Source organism: Loxodonta africana, chromosome 1 (genome assembly GCF_030014295.1).
Source record: "Loxodonta africana isolate mLoxAfr1 chromosome 1, mLoxAfr1.hap2, whole genome shotgun sequence".
NCBI lineage: Eukaryota > Metazoa > Chordata > Mammalia > Proboscidea > Elephantidae > Loxodonta > Loxodonta africana.
In genome coordinates, this window is record NC_087342.1 from 139,502,058 (window position 1) to 139,516,931 (window position 14,874).

A 14,874-nucleotide genomic window follows, 5' to 3' on the forward strand; every position below is an offset into this window, starting at 1 on the left:
AAATCCTTTTTAAGTTTTAAAATTAATTAACCTTTAAAAGTTAAACTAGTTAGTTGTTTAAAATGTTCTGTATTTGTTTTTCAACAAATGTTTGTTTTGATGCTGTTGATTATGTATTTCTATGATTGTTTTTTTATGATTGTTAAATTACAGTTAAGGCATATATGATTAAGTCATTAAGGATACTTTTATGAAGTCTCACATCTGTCCAGAAATACACTTTATACTTATTAAAAAAAAGCATTGATTGATTTTCCCAGTTACACGTTTCCCCTGACCTTATTTCAATTATCAAAATCATAACGAACAAGCTTAATGGGCACACTTATTGTGTACTTTTGTATAGTACAATTTAGGACACAACAAATACAAATAAGCTTTATTAACTGACTGTGTGTGATATTGTTTTATAAGTTAATTACCATTCCTAAATGTCATTGGTACAAAAATAAACTTACTGATTTCATCTACAGTATGCATGAAATTATATCATTACCTGCCATGATTATTTGGGGAGTTAAAATATTTTCTAGAAAACATAAAGCCCTTTTTATAAAAGCTGTAACTCAATGTAATGTGTCAGTCAACTATTGCTATGTACCACCAACAAAATCTCTGTGGCATACAGCACTGAATATTTTATTTCTCAGATGTCTGTAGGTCACTTGGAAGTCAGCTGATCTGAACTGAGCTCCTCTGGAAAGCTCTGTTCCAGGCTGCCCGTCCTGCTGGTCTAGGCCCTTTGCTGCAAGTCAGGCTCTATTCTGTTCCAAGTATACTTATTCTGGGGCCCAGGCTGTTGAGGAAGCAGCTACTGAGGGGAAGCTCTTCTCCTAGGGATGGCAGTTGGGCAAAAAGTAGAAATGCAGTGCCTCTCAAGGATTAGGCTGTGAAGCACTGCAAGTCACTCCCACCCACAAGCATTGGCTGAAGCACACCAACTGATCAAGCCCAAAGACAAGGGACAGGGATGTACACTCCATCTTGAGTGGGGCACTTGCAAAGTTACATGGCAAATGTTTTGGATATGGGGGAGCAGGGAGTGGAGAATGAGGGCAATCATTTACTCCACAGCAAGCACCAATTGAGCACCAGAAGAATATTCCTGCACCTGAATTAAGAGGAATTTTCCTAATGTTTGACTCCTGGTACCTTTACATAAATAACTTCACTTAATGACACTACACAAAATCCACTTCCCTTGACATATCCCCATCTTCTCCACCCTGTGATGATTGTAGACGAGGTTGATAAATATAAAACAGCGTCAATGGCCTTTTTTCCCCCACTACAGCCAATCAGCATAACCATCAGCTAAGAAGCCTTTGTACATAGAATATATTTCTTAATTTCAATAGTCTTCAAGCTTCAAGGTCTGAAAATTGAAGTAGGAAATTTATTTATTATGGAAAAAGACAGGATGTTGTGACATTCTTTGTATGCAAAATGGAGATACTTCTTATTTCCATTTGGCATTATTTTTTATGTAAACATTAATTTCAATCAAGTGTATGATACCTAACCTTTTCTTATCCTGTGTTTAAGTCTACAACAGAGTTAACTCTGCAGTGAAGTTAGTATCAAGGTCTAAGTTTCCTGCTGGAGAAAATGAAGATAAAATTGGACATTTGCATATGTGTGTTTCAATAAACTGATGAAAGAGAACAAATGAATGATGTAAACTAGAAGAAAAATATTTATGAATATTGCAGCAATTTAGATTTGATTAATTTTAAACTTTTCATGATTTTGGAGATTAGAATAATGGTGGCAGTAGAAATTTGGCAGTGCCGAAACTGGATATAAAATAGTATGGGAAATAAAGAGGACCATGAGATGGTCCTAAAAATGGAAGAAATGAAATGAATGATAATTGCTAATTCTCACAGTGTTTATTAGATGGCAGGCACAGATTCAAGCATTTTACATACATTAATCAGTTAATTCTCCCAACAACCATATGAGGTAGGTAGCATTATCTCCATTTTACAGGTGAGAAACTCAGACAAAGGAATGCTAAACAATACACCCAAATTCACACTGCCAGGAAGTGGCAGAGTTAGGTTTCACCCCAGAGATTCTCTCTCCCCATTCACACTCCTGATCACTATGCTACAATGCCAGTTAAGTGCAAACCGCCCTGGAATTTCATGAAACTTTAACAAATACCATTTCTTCGCAGTTGTCATATAAACTTTACCCCCAGGCATGAAATGTATAGAAAAGCAGTTCATTATTAGCTTATTTTGGATTCTTTAATCCCTGCAGATCAACTGCCCCATCTACCACTACCTTGGAGGTAGAGCATCTTTGGTCTTTCCTGGTTTATAGCATCTTTTAGGCAAGACTCTTTAGGCAAGTTAGAGATTGTTTTCAAAACAATGTTCTAAAACGTGCAAAACTCTGTAGGTGGATGTTACGGATTTTGAATTGTTTCCCCCCAAAATGTGGGTCAACTTGACTAGGCCATGACTCCCAGTATTGTGTGATTGTCAACTCTTTTGTCATCTGATGTGATTTTCCATAAGTTGTAAATCCTACCTCTACAAAATTAGATTGTATCTTGAGTCAGTCTTTTTTTTTTCATTGTGCTTTAAGTAAAAGTTTACAATTCAAGTCAGTTTCTCATACAAAAGCTTATACACACGTTATGTGACCCTACCTAGTTGCGCTCCCTACCATGTGACAGCATACTCTTTCTCTCCACCCTGCATTACCCATGTCCATTCAACCAGCTCCCATCCCCCTCTGCCTTCTCATCGCACCTCCAGGCAAGAGCTGCCCACCTAGTCTCATGTGTTTACTTGAGCCAAGAAGCTCACTCACCACCTATCGTTTTCTGTCGTATAGTCCGGTCCAATCCGTGTCTGAAGAGTTAGCTCAAGGAATGGTTCCAGTCTTGGGCTAACAGAGTGTCCAGGAGCCATAACCTCTGGCATCCCTCCAGCCTCAGACCTTTAAGTCTGATCTTTTTACTAGAATTTGAGGTCTATATCCCATTTTTCTCCTGCTCCATCAGGGATTCTCTGTTGTGTTCCCTGTCACGGCAGTCATTGGTGGTAGCTGGACACCATCTAGTTCTTCTGGTCTCAGGCTGATGGAGTTTCTGGGTTATGTGGCCCTTTCTTTCTCTTGGGCTCATATTTTCCTTGTGTCTTTAGTGCTCTTCATTCTCCTTTGCTCCAGGTGAGTTAAGACCAATTGATGCATCTTAGATGGCCACTTGCTAGCTTTTAAGACCCAAGATGCCACTCACCAAAGTGGGATGCAGAATGTTTTCTTAATATACTTTGTTATGCCATTTGACCTAGATGTCCCCTGAAACCATGGTCCCCAGACCTCCACCCCTGCTACTCTGTCCCTCGAAGTGCTTGGTTGTGTTCAGGAAATTTCTTAGCTCTTGGATTAGTCCAGTTGTGCTGGCTTCTCTGTATTGTGTGTTGTCCTTCCCTTCACCGGAAATAATTCTTGTCTACTATCTAATTAGTGAATATCCCTCTCCCTCCCTTATCACCCTCATAACCATCAAAGAATGTTTTCTTCTGTTCTTATAATAGTGGTCTCATACAATATTTGTCCTTTTGGAACTGACTAATTTCACTCAGCATAATGCTTTCCAGATTACTCCATGTTATGAGATGTTTCACAGACTCGTCGTTGTTCTTTATTGTTGCATAGTATCCCATTGTATGAATATACCATAATTTGTTTATCCATTCATCTGTTGATGGGCACCTTGTTTTCATCTTTTTGCTATTGTAAACAGTGCTGCAATGAACATGGGTGTGCATGTATCTATGTGTGTGAGAGCTCTTATTTCTCTAGGATATATTCCAAGGAGCAGGATTGCTGGACCGTATGGTAGTTCTATTTCTAGCATTTTAAGGAAGTGCCAAATCGATTTCCAAAGTGGTTGTACCATTTTACATTCCCACCAGCAGTGTGTAAGTATTCCAGTCACTCCACAACCTCTCCAACATTTATTGTTTTTTGGACTAATGCAAACCTTGTTGGAATAAGATGGTGTCTCATTGTAGTTTTGATTTGCATTTTTCTGATGGCTCATGATCGTGAGCATTTCCTCATGTATCTGTTAGCCGCCTGAATATCTTCTTTGGTGAAGTGCCTGTTCATATCCTTTGCCTATTTTTAATTGGGCTGTTTGTCTTTTTGCTGTTGAGGTTTTGCAGTATCTTGTAGATTTTAGAGATTAGATACTGATCTGATTTGTTGTGGCTGGAATTTTTTTCCCAGTCGATGGTTGTCTTTTTACCCTTTTGGTAAAGTCTTTGGATAAGCATAAGGATTTGATTTTTAGGAGCTCCCAGTTATTTAGTTTCTCTTCTGGTGTTTGTACATTATTAGCAATGTTTTGTATACTGTTTATGCCATGTATTAGGGCTCCTAGCATTGTTCATATTTTTTTCTTCCATGATCTTTATTGTTTTAGATTTTATATTTAGTTATTTGATCCATTTTGAGTTAGTTTTAGGGCATGATGTGAGATATGGGTCTTGTTTAATTTTTTTTGCAAATGGATATCCAATTATGCCAGCTCCATTTGTTAAAGAGACTGTCTTTCCCCATTTTAACAGACTTTAGCCTTTGTCAAATATTAGCTGCTCATGTTGTTGTTCTTGTTAGGTGCCATTGAGTTGGTTCCGACTCATAGCAACCCTATTTACCACAGAACAAAATAGTGCCTGGTCATGCACCATCCTCTCAATCGTTGTTATGCTTGAGCCACTGTGTCAGTCCATCTCGTTGAGGGTCTTCCTCTTTTCCATTGACCCTGTACTTTACCAAGCATGATGTCCTTCTCCAGGGACTGATCCCTCCTGACAACATGTCCAACATATGTAAGATGCAGTCTTGCAATCCTTGCTTCTAAGGAGCATTCTGGTTGTACTTCTTCCAAGACAGATTTGTTCGTTCTTTTGGCAGTCCATGGTATATTCAATATTCTTGCCAACACCACAATTCAAAGGTGTCAATTCTACTTCCATCTTCATTATTCATTGTCCCGCTTTCACATGCATATGATGCAATTGAAAATACCATGGCTTGGGTCAGGGGCACCTTAGTCTTCAAGGTGACATCTTGGCTTTTCACACTTTAAAGATGTCCTTTACAGCAGATTTGCCCAATGCAATGCATCTTTTGATTTCTTGACTGCTGCTTCAATGGGTGTTCATTGTGGATTGTGCTCATAGGTGGGTAAGTTTATGTCTGCATTCTCAATTTGTTTCCATTGGTATATGTATCTGTGGATGTGCCAGCACCAGGCTGTTTTGACTACTGTGGCAGTAGAATAGGTTCTAAAGTCAGGCCTCCCACTTCGTTCTCCTTTTTCAGTAATGCTTTTCTTATCTGGGGCCTCTTCCCTTTCCATCTGAAGTTGGTGATTTGTTTCTCCATCTTATTAAAAAATGCCATTGGAATTTGGATTGGGATTGCATTGTATCTGTAGATCGCTTTGGGTAGAATAGACATTTTCACAATGTTGAGTCTTTGTATCCATGAGCAAGGTATGTTTTTTGGTTTCTTGCAGTAGTGTCTTGTAGTTTTCTTTGTGTAGGTCTTTTGCATCTCTGGTTCAATTTATTACTAAGTATTTTATCTTCTTGGGGGCTGTTGTAAATGGTATTGACTTGGTGATTTCTTCTTCGACATTCTCTTTGTTGGTACAGAGGAATCCGACTGATTTTTGTATGTTTATCCTGTGTCCTAATACTTTGCTGAATTCTATTAGTTCCAGTAGTTTTCTTGTGGATTCTTTAGGGTTTTCTGTGTATCAGATCATATCATCTGCAAATAGATACTTTTACCTGTTCCTTACCAATTTGAATGCCCTTTATTTCTTTTTCTATCCTAATTGCCCTGGCTGGGACCACCAACACAATGTTGAGTAAAAGTGGTGATAAAGCGCATCCTTGTCTGGTTCCCGATCTCTTGAGTCAATCTCTTTTGAGATATAATAGAAGCCAATAGAGAGATGGGGGCCTCATTACCACGAAGCAAGGACAGCCAGGAGTGCACATCCTTTGGATCTGGGGTCCCCATACCGAGAAGCTCCTAGACCAGGGAAAGAATGATGACAAGGACCTTCCTCCAGAACTGACAGAAAAACAAAGCCTTCCCCTGGAGCTGGCACTCTGAATTCAGACTTCTAGCCTCCTGAACTGTGAAAGAACAAATTTACCTTTGTCAAAGCCATCCATTTGTGGTATTTATGTTATAGCAGCATTAGATAACTAAGATAGTGGGGTAGGTGGACTATAACGCTTCAGTGCTCAGTGCAACGGGAAGAAAGTTAAATTTGAATGTTTTTTCCTTGGATCTGTAAACAGATGTAATTATTTCACAAGCTGTTGTACTTTTCAGTCAAAGCTGTCTGTCATATAGATAAGGGTAGTACATTCTTAGAGAGGCAGGGGAAAAAAGCCACTCTCCCAAATTTTTAATTATGTTTGTAGATTTTCAGAAGGCCACACTCGGGAAAAATAGGGCAGTCCTGGCTTATGATAACCTGGTTTCATTTATTCATCAAATATTAAGCACCAAAATTTAATGCAAACCAATTCTTTACACAAATAATAAAAATACTAAGCTTTATCTTTTATCTGATTCATAATGCAGAGTCTAATTTTAGCAGTCAGTAAAATGACCCAACTACATCGATAATTTGTGTTTGCCAAAGAAGTAAGTATGGTGTTGATGTTCACCTAATATTCAGAAAAACAGGATTTTTATTATTGAAACACATTTATTCTTTTTCAATTTGTAGACTTAAGCAGCACTAAATTTATCTGGTCAGTGAATGAATTGCTCTTTTACCATCTAAATATTACAGAGTGTATAGGAATCGATTCTGCCTCTTTTTTAAATATTAACATGAAAGGTTTCTAAAGTATATTAAGAATCTTTACTAATGGGAAGGAAAGCTTGTAGAAAGAAAGAATGGATCTACCATTCAATACCTCAAAATCAATTTTATAATTCATAGGTAGATACTTTCATTTTGTAATATTTTCTTCTATTGTTTTAATCTGATTTTTCCTGTAGCTGTTTAACTAGTTAGTGGACTTCTGTTGTATTTCAGTCAGTAGTTGTAAGTGTTCCATAGCCAGTCCATTGAGCATTAAGATTTACAGGTGATAACATTAACTTTGTTTATCTCGGACCTATAAAGTGGTGGTTCTCAAATGTAGTCCCCAGACCAGAGGCATCATCATCACTAGGGAACTTATTAGAAATGCAAATTCTAGGGCCCCATTCCAGACCTCCTACAAAATCAGAAATGCTGGGGGTGGAGCCCAGCAATCTGGGTTTTATGAAGTCCTCCAGGTTATTCTGATGCCTGCCAGTATTTGAAAATCACTGCCATAATCACTGTTCTTAGTGAATAGTAGTGTTTAATAAATAAATAAATAAATCTGCAAAAGACGTCTTTAAAGTGTTAAAAAGCAAAGATGTCACTTTAAGGACCAAAGTGTGCCTGACCCAAGCCATGGTGTTTTCAGTCACCTCATTTGGATGTGAAAGCTGAACAATGAATAAAGAAGATGAAGAAGAATTGATGCCTTTGAATCTTGGTGTTAGCAAAGAACATCGAATATACCATGGACTGCCAGAAAAATGAACAAATCTGTTTTGAAAGAAGTACAGCCAGATGCTCCTTAGAAGCAAGGATGGCAAGACTTCATCTTACATACTTTGGACATGTTATCAGGAGGGATCATTCCCTGGAGAAGGACATCATGCTTGGTAGAGTAGAGGGTCAGCGGAAAAGAGGAAGACCTTCAGTGAGATGGATTGACACAGTGGCTGCAACAGTGGGCTCAAGCATAAAAACAATGGCGAGAATGGTACAGGACCGGGCAGTGTTTCATTCTGCTGTACATAGGGTCACTGTGAGTCAGAACCTACACGATGGCACCTAACAACATAACAGCAACAGCAGTTAACACATATGAAATCTTTCAGAAAGTAGAATTTCAGTCATTCCAAATTGTGTTACTGAATTTTTTTAACTCTCCCTCTGTGTGCTTTAAAACGCAGAAGGAAGATTTTGGGGAACTAATTTATTCATGATTCACTAAAGTAGCAAATTTATAAACATATCAATCAACCTTAATAGCGCCTTTAAAAATTAGCATCTTATATTTAGCTTTTAGTTTCTTCACTAAAACATATGATAATTACTCCCCACTGGTGGTATTTTTAAAAATTATGATAGTCTGAGTTTAAGAGATATAAATTAATTACAGTGTTCTTTCTTAGTCCTAGTGATGATCATGTGGAAACATGCAGACCTGATGTTATTTCACTCTCAAACTGAGTTATTAGGTGCCCCAAATAATATCAGACTCTCCATCTTGTTCCAAAAGATCTGTTTTGTACATGTGGTAAATATAATTTTGTTATAAACATTTCTAAGATAAGTATATAACATTTTATATAGGTTCTAAACTACTCTAACATGTGTTAGACAATAAGTATAATTCTATTCTCTTTTTCAAACCTACAGATGAAATTCTATCTGTGCTAAATCCTTCCAGAACGTAACAGAATATAAATAAAACTTAATGAATGATTGCCTATTCTCAACTTTTGTAATTAATTTAATTCTATTATTCTGGGTCTTTACCACATTCCTGTGAGCTCCAGAAGCTGCCTAAAGACAGCACCTCTAGCACATGATGAGGGAACAGAGAAATCACTGCTTTTAGTTTTAAAGACTTAACTACTAAGACATTTTCATGAATGATTATTTCAGGAACACTAGAAACACCAGACACTCTACCAGCCAGCTGGGAAAAGGATATATTTGTTCTTATTTCTCTCTTAAACACACACTCAAATCCAACATTCATTTTGTAAAAGGAGATCTGAATGTCTTGAAATTAATTCTGAAGTTTAGGGAAAAAAGTCTAATGTTTTACCCCATGGTCTTCAAAGAGCGCCACCACCACCCACGACAGTGCCATTAGTGCCTTTTTGTCCTAACTTGTGATGAGGTCACGGGACAGGATCTGGAATTGCCCCAGGGCTGGAGCACCCCGAGAAGACTAACCAAATGGCCACTGTCACAGTGGCCCATGACCAGGGAGTGGATTTTGCCATAGCTGAGCAGCCATTTTTTAGTTGGTTTTTTATAGTCTAGGAAAGAACACAAGAGTCTGGCTGAGAGAATATAGCTACTTTGATTATAAAAACTGAAGAGGAAAAAATAAAAAAGAACTAGAAGTAACTTTATAGAAATATAAGGATTTCTCCAACGCAAAATGATGATAGTGATACTATTTCCAAGTGGAAAAAAAAAAAAATTTCCAAGGCTAGTATGATCTTGCCTCATGTGGTGCTTTCCTTATAAACAGAATCTCTTCCACATATATAATCCATGTGCCTTTGCACTATCGCTTTATTAAGTCAGATGGTAATATCCAGCATTTATTGGGTTTTTTATTGGGTTTTTGGTATGTGCTAGACCCTCAAGAAAGTTCTTGGAATTGATTATTTTGCTGAATCCTTCTATGAAGTGAATTTATCATTTTCCTCAATTTAAAGAAAAAATAAGCCCAGAGCATTTAAGTAATTTGCCCAAGGTCACAGACCTGGAAAGAATCAGAGCTAGGATTCAAACCAGCAGTCAGCAGCTGAGTGAACAGCCTGGACTATTGGCACTCAGCTTCCAACAGCTGCCATGATCCTCACTCTGCAGAAGTAGAAGCTAAGCGTAGAAAAGTAACTTATCCTGACAGTAAAACTCCAGTCTGCACTCTTTTTTAACTGTTTTTTTAGACATATGCAGCATGTGATTGTGATAGTTATAGAGGTGGGAAATTTATAGTCTATTAAATAAAATTGGGTGATGGAAATGTTCCTTTATATTTGGAAGAATAAAAGAAGTGCAGTAAGAAGCCAGAGATTTCCAATTTGTGGCATATATTTAAGTGAAATAGATATAAATTCTACTCTAGTATCTGATTGTTTTGTAAGCCAGGGTGAATAACACTTTCAGAAGATAAAGCAAGTTAAATCTTTCAAAATGCAAGTTATCAAGATCAGAAATCCGTATATGGATTACAGTTAATTCCTAAGCTTTAGACATGGAAATAAATAATACATGTAAAGCATATTTTCTCTATACTGACTCCAAAATCATTCTTTTTGCTGTACATGTAAAGAAAAATACCTCCATTTCATCATTAGAATTGATCAGTACGATCCTCCTGTTGACAATATTTGGCATTGCTAAACCATTTTATAGAGTAGAAAGAAAATGTCTTTGTACCTCTTTGCTTTACAGTGGAAAAACATTCGAAGAATTCGTTTAAATGCATCTCTGTGATTAAAAAAAAACAAAAAAGCTTTAGACAACTCTTACACATTTCCCTCAGATCTGGGAAAGGAAATGTGAGGACCCTTACAGGCATTCTACCTTGTCAGTCATCACTATATTATAGTTTCATTTTGAGGGCCTTTCTGCTTTTACTGCATCAAATGACAGTGAAGCCCAGAAGAGAACGGGTTATAGAAGGCACAAATAAAAGGACTGGGGGTTGAGGAACAGAGAACAGAAGACCATCATTGGCCAAATTATAATTGAGAGCATCTGTTTTTCAGTTTTAAAATGTAAAAAAAATACAAGAATATCTGTATTTCTGCTAGGGAAATGTGATTCCTCTGAATGCATGCATAAATAATTAGACTAATTTTAAATGTAACTACCCATTTATTAGTAATTACCCAGCACTGGGAATTTAAATATTACCCAGTATTTGGAATTTTGCATCTTTCATAACTGCCTTCATGGAGGTCTTTCAGTGATATATTTTTTTGTACAGTCAACAAGGTCTAGTAGAAAAGCAAGTTCCTGGATGGTGCAAATGGTTTAGCAGTTGACTACTGTTGAAAGGTGGTCAGTTTGAAGCCACCCAGAAGTGCCTCAGAAGACAGGCTTGGCAATCTGCTTCTGAAAGGTCACAGCCTTGAAAACCCTATGGAGTAGTTCTACTCTGCACTTATGGGGCTGCCATGAGTCAAAATGGACTTGATGGCAACTAACAACAACAGTAGAAAAGCTGCATATTTGGAGTTAAAAGGTGAGGGTTTCACTTCTATCTCTATCATATAACTACAGCCTCCATTTGTTCATCACTCAGATTTTTAAAAGAATATTTTCATCACAGGATTTTTTGTGTGAAAAGTACTTTGTGAACGCTAAAGAGTGTGTGGGTATGTATGTATGTTTGTATTATGTGTGTGCGTGTGTATACACACACACACACAGTGCTTATTTTGTACCCAGCACTCTTCTAAACACATTACATGTATTATTTCATTTAATCCTCATAAACCAAAAAAAAGAAAAAAATATCCATTACCATTTAGTCAGTGCCAACTCATGGCAACCCCATGCATTACACAGTACAACTGAGCTCCATAGGATCACCAGGCCTTTCTTTTATGGCACCACTGGATAGGTTCAATCCACCAAACTTTGTTAGTAACCAAGAGCAAACCATTAACGCCACCCAGGGATTAATCCTCATTACGAGCCTATAAAATAGGCACTATTATTTTTCCTATTATTCTTACTTTACAGATGAGAAAATTGAGGCACAGAGAGGCTAAGTGACTTGTCCAGAGTGATACACATAGTGACAGAGACAATATTAAACAAATTTTATTTATTCATAACTCCTTCTAAATGCTCTACATTAAGTCTAGTTGAAACCAAACCATACTCAAATTCAATTCAATGTATGTTTAATGACTGGACAGCAATGAGTTTTGTTGGGTTTATGATGACTATGATGATCAATAAATCTTAGCCATTATTTTCATGTGCTAGAAATTGTGCCAAGTGTTTTATTATATTGTTTAATGTCCTGCCTGCCATAGACTAATCAATCTTTCAGTGGTCCTGAATCAATGAGATCTCGAACTGGTGGTGTATTTAGGAGACCCCTTTCTTACCAATCACAGGGCTTTAGAATGGATTTCATGTGGCCACATGCTAGGCAGACAATTCTATGTGTGCAGTTCACATGCCAGGCTTCCTGCCCTGGGCAGGTTCCTCACTGTATCTGTATTCTGGCCCTGAACACTAAGCCAAGAGTAGCGAACGTTGGCTCTCTTTCTTTTGGAAATAGCAACCTAATCTTTTGGTGAATTTCCTTGCCCCATTGTGCACATTCGTTTTTAAAACTAAAAAATCAAGATGCCTTATTCTCTTAGTCAAGGGGTTTCACTGATTCAGACAAAACCATTTGTATACTCCCTCCCTGTAACTTGAATCCTGTGCAAAATCATTGAAATCAGTTGTAATTCATTCATTATGGTGCTAACACCATGATGAGATTGTTGAGCAGTTCCTGCTGCTAAGCCTCCAGACCTCCCTGCATTCTGCCCTTTTCTAAACCTGATCCTCTAGCTTTCCAGTTGAAGCTAAGAGCTACCAGATGTTCTTTAATGTCATCACTTTTCTGCTTACGTTAACCACGGACTGTTTCTGTAGCTTACAACTGCAGATCCCTAACTAGTATGCCCACAGAATTGGGGTCCTATTACCTTGTTTGTTCCTGTGAATGCCCTCTATAACGTAGTTATAGTATTTCCCTCCTCTGGTTCCCCAGTATCTATTGACACTCCGGCTACTAGCTGGAGTGTCAGTCAAAACAGATCTCCTAGGAACCATGACTTTTTCACCTTGAACTAAAGACAACTATGCTTTGACACATAAACTACCATGTCTTCCAATCCGACCAGGGATAGTAACACCAGCCTGGACTAGACTTAAATTCTGCGCACCCCTTGAACCTTGTGATTCCACCTACTGACAGCTTCATTGTGGGCAGACCTTATGTGCACTGTCTCTTACCCATGGATCTTGTGATCTAAGCACATATTCAAGTTTATGACAGGCATGCACCATTGGCTCCTTCAAACCCTCATCCATACTCTCTTGATTATGTATCTTAAAATGCCAAAAAAAAAAAAAATTAATTTAAAAGGACCTGGTGCCATCTTGTTCATCACCCTCATTTTTTAGAAAACAAAAGAGATTCTGGAAAGTTGAAGAAGTGAGCCCAAGTCACACACTTAATTGGTTGAGCTAGAACTACTTTTTTTTTAAATTAATATAGGTCCAGTTGATATTGGTCACTACACTATGAACACCTTGAAAGGGTCTTACTAAACTTAGATCCTGATGTTTAACACACAGTCCCTGGCACATAGTATGTGCTCAATAATTGTTGACTGCATTACTGTATTAATTCATAAATTTACTACTGATTTCCTCATTCTCCATCTCGCATGTAAGGTAGAAAGGTTAGAGCATATTCTGCACAAATTGTGAATGATATGCGTGTAAGTAGGTGGATGAATGTAAGTCTGAAGCACCTACTACCACTTCAGTGTGGGTATCTAATACAGATCTGCAAATCTAGAAATAAAGACAGATGTCTTCTTTCATGTAACTATCTTGTTTCAGGTGCTGTTGCCTAAGTGGAGAATGAACTGATACTTGGAAAGTACTGTTTTTTAGGGAAAAAGTCACCAATTTTGAGTAGTCATAGGTCAAATATTAGTACAAAGCACATTGAGTTCATTATGGGTGAAGCTGGCTTTTGCATCCTGATGAAAAACCTCATCTCTCTTTAAAATATATTTTTTATGGTGAAATTATATTCCAATTTCCAGTTATCCTGCTTAAAAATGAATTTTTGTATCCCAGCTCATTTGTAACATAGACTGTCAACAGAAGGCTCAAACCTTTTCCACCCATCAGTTTTTAAGGTTACTAACGATCAGCTCTGAATCAAGAGTTGCACAACCATCAGTGACAGATTTTGTCATATATTTCTCTTCCTTTGATATCTAAAAGAAAATACTGCTTAGAGGAAAGATACTGTTTAAAGGAAGTCATGGATATTGGTCAGACACAGGGGAAAGAAGGACACAGAATTTGATTTTCATAATGGGTGCTTATAATTTGTTTGAATAAATAAAAATGTTATGCTTTCATTTATTATTTCCTATGAGGTGTCTTTGGTGTTAAGAAAGAAGAAACAGGTAGTTTAGCAGTCCAGTGCTGACTGCTCCATTATACCATGTATTTGGAATAATGGGCCCAACCACTATTTCTTGTCAGCTCAAGAGGATGAAAAAGGGAGTTGACAAAATGAAGGAGTACATCAGCATATGAAAAGGAGTAAGAAATAAGGTCTTAGTTTATTCTTGCTCCATCTTCCACAATCCTACTTGCCAAGTGCCTACTTTAAACGTTTTATTACTCAAAGAACAACCGCTTATCTCAAAAGGTAAGCATTTTCTGCTCATGGTTGTACTTCCGCTGACAGTGCCGTGGATGATGAATAGCAAATTTTAAAGTATATTCAAGAGGTTGCATGGAAGTATATTTTATCTATATTTTCTTCTCAACGTGAGACACAGGAAGCATTACCAGTAAATTTGATTAATTATGGTAGAATGCTGGCACAATTTATTAATAGTTGGAAGGACTGCCATCGAGTCAAGCTGCTACTCAGAGGGAATATGGGAAATCCATTAGAAGGTCAAAAAGCATATATTGTAGAGGCAGTGTTTTCAAGTAGAGCACACTCTGAACAGGCAATTACATAGCAAGAATTAGACTTGATCCCTGCTGCCAGATAATTCAACATGATTTGACTTTCACCAACTTCATTTTTGTAAATAAAATTACTTGCTTCCCAGCAACTGGGAGAGTGATTAAGTGGGCAAAAATAATGCAAAAGCATTGAGTACTTCATATTGTTGACAATACTGAAAATCTAAAAAATTAAAAGAAATGTTAATAAGACATGAAATGATGTAGTTACA